Here is a 5569-nt window from a genome sequence, read left to right on the forward strand (position 1 = left end):
TACCAAAGGAATTTAGGGTTGTAAAACCTCACATGATCAAGCATACAAGCATGAAATGTCAATCATGGCACTCACAACATTAGTTTCGAAAAAGTTTTAACAAGCTCAGAATTTTACAATAAAGACAAGTGATAGCAAAAACAGGGTGTGACAGGTGTACCCAAACACCCTCCTTAGCTACCTTAGCTACCTCCGTTTCATGAAGTGTCATGAACCCTGTTTTTGCTAAAGTGTCATGAACTACTTCATCCAAACACCCTCCTTAGCTACCTCCGAGGCAGCCATGTACTCCGCTTCACATGTAGAATCTGCTACGACGCTTTGCTAGGAACTGCACAAGCTTACCGCACCCCCATTAAGAATAAGTACGTATCCGGTTTGAGACTTAGAGTCATCCGGATTAGTGTTAGAGCTTGCATCGACGTAACCCTTTATGACGAGCTCTTCATCACCTCCATAAACGAGAAACATTCCCTTAGTCCTTTTCAGGTACTTCAGGATATTCTTGACCGCCGTCGAGTGATCCACTCCTGGATTACTTTGAAACCTGCTTGCCATACTTGTAGCCAGGCTGACGTCCGCTCTTGTGCACAGCATTGCATACATGATAGACCCTATGTCTGAAGCATAGGGGACAATACTCATCTTTTCTCTATCTTCCACAGTTACTGGACATTGAGTCTTACTCAACTTTATACCTTGTAACACTGGCAAGGACCCCTTCTTGGTCTTCTCCATTTTGAACTTCTTCAAAACTTTATCAAGGTATGTGCTTTGTGAAAGTCCTATTAGGCGCCTCGATCAAACCCTATAGATCTTAATGCCTAATATGTAAGAAACTTCTCCTAGGTCTTTCATTGAAAAATATGTGTTCAAGTAATCCTTTACTCTCTCTAAAAACTCCACATTGTTTCCAATCAGCAATATGTCAACCACATATAATATTAGAAATGCTACAGGGCTCCCACTCACTTTCTTGTAAATACAAGATTCTCCAACAACTTGTATAAACCCAAATGCCTTGATCACCTCATCAAAGCGCTTAGTCCAACTCCGAGATGCTTGCACCAGTCCATAAATGGATCACTGGAGCTTGCATACTTTTTTAGCATTCTTCGGATCGACAAAACCTTCAGGTTGCATCATATACAACTCTTCCTTATGAAAACCATTAAGGAACGCCGTTTTGACATCCATCTGCCAGATTTCATAATCGATAAAATGCAGCTATTGCTAAGATGATTCAGACGGACTTAAGCATTGCTATGGGTGAGAACGTCTCATCGTAGTCAACTCCTTGAACTTGTGAATAACCATTTTCCACAAGTTGAGCTTTATAAAAGGTCACATTACCGTCCGTATCCGTCTTCTTCTTAAAGATCCATTTGTTCTAAATAGCCTTGCGACCTTCAGGTAATACTTCCAAAGTCCACACTTTGTTTTCATACATAGATCCTATCTCGGACTTCATGGCCTCTAACCATATGTTGGAATCCGGTCTCACCATTGCTTCTTCATAATTCGTAGGTTCATTGTTGTCTAACAACATGATAGATAAGACAGGATTCCCATACCACTCAGGAGTAGTACGTGATCTTGTCGACCTATGAGGTCCGACAGTAACTTCATGTGAAGCTTCATGATCATCATCATTAGGTTCCTCCTCAACTGGTGTTGCCTCGACAGAGATTTCCCTCTGCCCCGCGCCACCATTTAGAGAGAGCAGAGGTTCCACAACCTCATCAAGTTCTATCTTCTTCCCACTCAATTCTTTTGAGAGAAACTCCTTCTCAAGAAAAGCTCCGTTCTTAGCAACAAACACTTTGCCCTCGGATCTGAGATAGAAGGTGTACCCAACTGTCTCTTTTGGGTAACCTATGAAGACGCACTTTTCCGCTTTGGGTTCCTGCTTTTGAGGCTGAAGCTTTTTGACATAAGCATCGCATCCCCAAACTTTAAGAAACGACAACTTTGGCTTCTTGCCATGCCATAACTCATATGGTGTCGTCTCAACGTATTTTGATGGTGCCCTATTTAAAGTGAATGCAACTGTCTCTAATGCATAACCCCAAAACGATAATGGAAAATCGATAAGAGAAATCATAGATCGCACCATATCTAACAAAGTACGATTACGACGTTCGGACACACCATTACGCTCTGGTGTTCCAGGAGGTGTCAACTGTGAAACGATTCCACATTGTCTTAACTGAGCACCAAACTCGAAACTCGAGTATTCACCCCCTCGATCTGATCGTAGGAACTTGATCTTCTTGTTACGACGATTTTCAACTTCACTCTAAAATTCCTTGAACTTTTCAAACGTTTCAGACTTGTGCTTCATCAAGTAGATAAATACATACGTACTTAAATCATTAGTGAAGGTGAGAAAATAACGATACCCACCGCGTGCCTCCACACTCAATGGACCGCACACATCAGTATGTATGATCTCCAATAAGTCACTTGCACGCTCCATTGTTCTGGAGAATGGAATCTTAGTCATCTTGTGTTGGGGAACGTTGCATGGGAAACAAAAAATTTCCTACGCACACGAAGACCTATCATGGTGATGTCCATCTACGAGTGGAGATTTGGATCTACGTACCCTTGTAGATCACACTGCAGGAAGCGTTAAGAAACGCGGTTGATATACTGGAACGTCTTCATGACCCTCGAACCGTCCCACGAACCGTCCCGCGATCCGTCCCATCATCCGTTCCGATCTAGCGTCGAACGGACGGCACCTCCGCGTTCAGCACACGTACAGCTCGACGATGATCTCGGCCTTCTTGATCCAGCAAGAAAGATGGAGAAGTAGATGAGTTCTCCAGCAGCGTGACGGCGCTCCGGTGGTGGTGATGATCTACTCCTGCAGGGCTCCGCCCGAGCTCCGCAGAAATCCGATCTAGAGGTGAAACTGTGTGGTTTAGGCTAGAGTTGCACGTGGCAAAGTTGTGTCTCAAAAAGCCCTAAACCACCACTATATAAAGGAGGGAGGGGGAGGGGGAGGGGCTATCCTTGAGGCACAAGGCCTCAAGGGCGCACCGGCCGCTAGGGAGGAGGAGGACTCCTCCTCCAATTCGGTTTGGCAAGGAGGAATCCTCCTCTTCCTTCCCACCTCCCTCTTTCCTTTTTCTTTTTCTTTCCTTTGTAGTATTTTCTTATGTGGCGCCATGGGCTCCTTGGGCTGACTCCACTAGCCCACTAAGGACTTGTGGCGCCACCCTAGGGCCTTGGGCTCAGTCCTGGGTGGGTGGGACCCTCCCGGTGAACACCCGGAACCCATTCGTCACTCTCGGTACACTGCCAGAATTGCCCGAAACTTTCTGGTAACCAAATGAAACCATCCTATATATCAATCTTTGTTTCCAGACCATTCCGGAAACCCTCGTGACGTCCGTGATCTCATCCAGGACTCCGAAAAATATTCGGTAACCACACATATGACTCAACTATACTAAAACATCATCGAACCTTAAGTGTGCAGACCCTGCGGGTTCGAGAACTATGTAGACATGACCCAAGCCACTCCTCGGTCAATATCCAATAGCGGGACCTGGATACCCATATTGGATCCTACATATTCTTCGAAGATCTTATCGGTTGAACCTCAGTGTCAAGGATTCATATAATCATGTATGTCATTCCCTTTGTCCTTCGGTATGTTACTTGCCTGAGATTCGATCGTTGGCATCCGCATACCTATTTCAATCTCGTTACCGGCAAGTCTCTTGACTTGTTCTGTAATACAATATCCTGTGACTTACACTTAGTCACATTGCTTGCAAGGCTTGTGTGTGATGTTGTATTACCGAGTGGGCCCCGACATACCTCTCCGTCACACGGAGTGACAAATCCCCTTCTTGATCCATACTAACTCAACGGACACCTTCGGAGATACTTGTACAGCACGTTTATAGTCACCCAGTTACATTGTGACGTTTGATGCACACAAGGTATTCCTCCGGTGTCAGTGAGTTATATGATCTCATGGTCATAGGCACAAATACTTGACACGCAGAAAACAATAGCAATAAAACGACATGATCAATATGCTACGTTCATAGATTGGGTCTAGTCCAACACATGATTCTCCTAATGATGTGATCCAGTTATCAAGCGACAACACTTGCATATAGTCAGAAAACCTTGACTATCATTAATCAACTGGCTAGCCAATTAGAGGGTTGCTAGGGACATTGTTTTGTCTATGTATCCACACATGTATCTATGTTTTCATTCAATACAATTATAGCATGGATAATAGACGGTTATCTTTAAACAGGAAATATAATAATAACTATTTATCAATGCCTCTAGGGCATATTTCCAATAGTCTCCCACTTGCACTAGAGTCAATAATCTAGTCCTCACATCGCCATGCGATTTACATTGTAATAAATCTAACACCCATACAGTTCTAGTGTTGATCATGTTTTGCCCATGGAAGAGGTTTAGTCAGCGGGTCTGCAACATTCAGATCCGTGTGCACTTTGGAAATGTTCACGTCCTCTCCTTCGATGTAGTCGCGGATGAGGTTGAAGCATCGTTTGATGTGGCTAGTCTTATTGTGAAACCTTGGTTCCTTTGCTAAGGCAATGGCACCAGTGTTGTCATAGAACGAAGTTATTGGATTTAGTGCGCTCGGCACAACTCCAAGATCCGTCATGAACTGCTTCATCCAGAAACCCTCCTTTGCTGCCTCCGAGGCAACCATATACTCCGCTTCACATGTAGAATTTACTACGACGCTCTGCTTGGAACTGCACCAGCTTACCGCACCCCCATTAAGAATAAATACATATCCGGTCTGAGATTTAGAGTCATCTGGATCGGTGTCAAAGCTTGCGTCGCCGTAACCCTTTACAACGAGCTCTTCGTCACCTCCATATACAAGAAACATTTCCTTACTCCTTTTCAGGTATTTCAGAATATTCTTGACCGTCTTCCAGTCATCCACTCCTGGATTACTCTGAAACCTGCATGCCATATTGATGTCAGCTGTGCTTCGCTGGCAACGGCACCAAGAATAGTCGTGTCGACGGCACCAGGAATCCTTCTGCCGCGTCTATGCCTTAAGGGATTTCCTTGGCAAATATGCAAAGGATTTCCCCCATGTCCTTGGAGCCTTGCGTTGGTGTTCCCTCAAAGCGGAAAGTGTGATGTAGCACAACGGTGGTAAGTATTTCCCTCAGTTTGAGAACCAAGTTATCAATCCAGTGGAGGAGTATCACAAGATCCTGCACAAACACAAAAAGCTTGCTCCCAACGCTATGAAGGGGTTGTCAATCCCTTATAGATTGTTCGCCAAGTGAGAACTGAAAGCAACAAAGTAACAAAGCAAAGTAAAAACAAAGCATAGTAGGAGCCTTGATGGCAACTACTTAATGTGTGCCTTGCTGCCCCTACTGTCACTGGTAAAGGTCACCACATGGTAGAACCCAAAACCAAGCACTTCTCCCATTGCAAGAATCATAGATCTAGTTGGCCAAAAAAAACCCTAGACTCGGAGAGACTTACAAAGATATCAAATTATGCATATAAGAAATCAGCAAAGACTCAAATA

Source organism: Hordeum vulgare, chromosome 7H (genome assembly GCF_904849725.1).
Source record: "Hordeum vulgare subsp. vulgare chromosome 7H, MorexV3_pseudomolecules_assembly, whole genome shotgun sequence".
Taxonomy (NCBI): Eukaryota; Viridiplantae; Streptophyta; class Magnoliopsida; order Poales; family Poaceae; genus Hordeum; species Hordeum vulgare.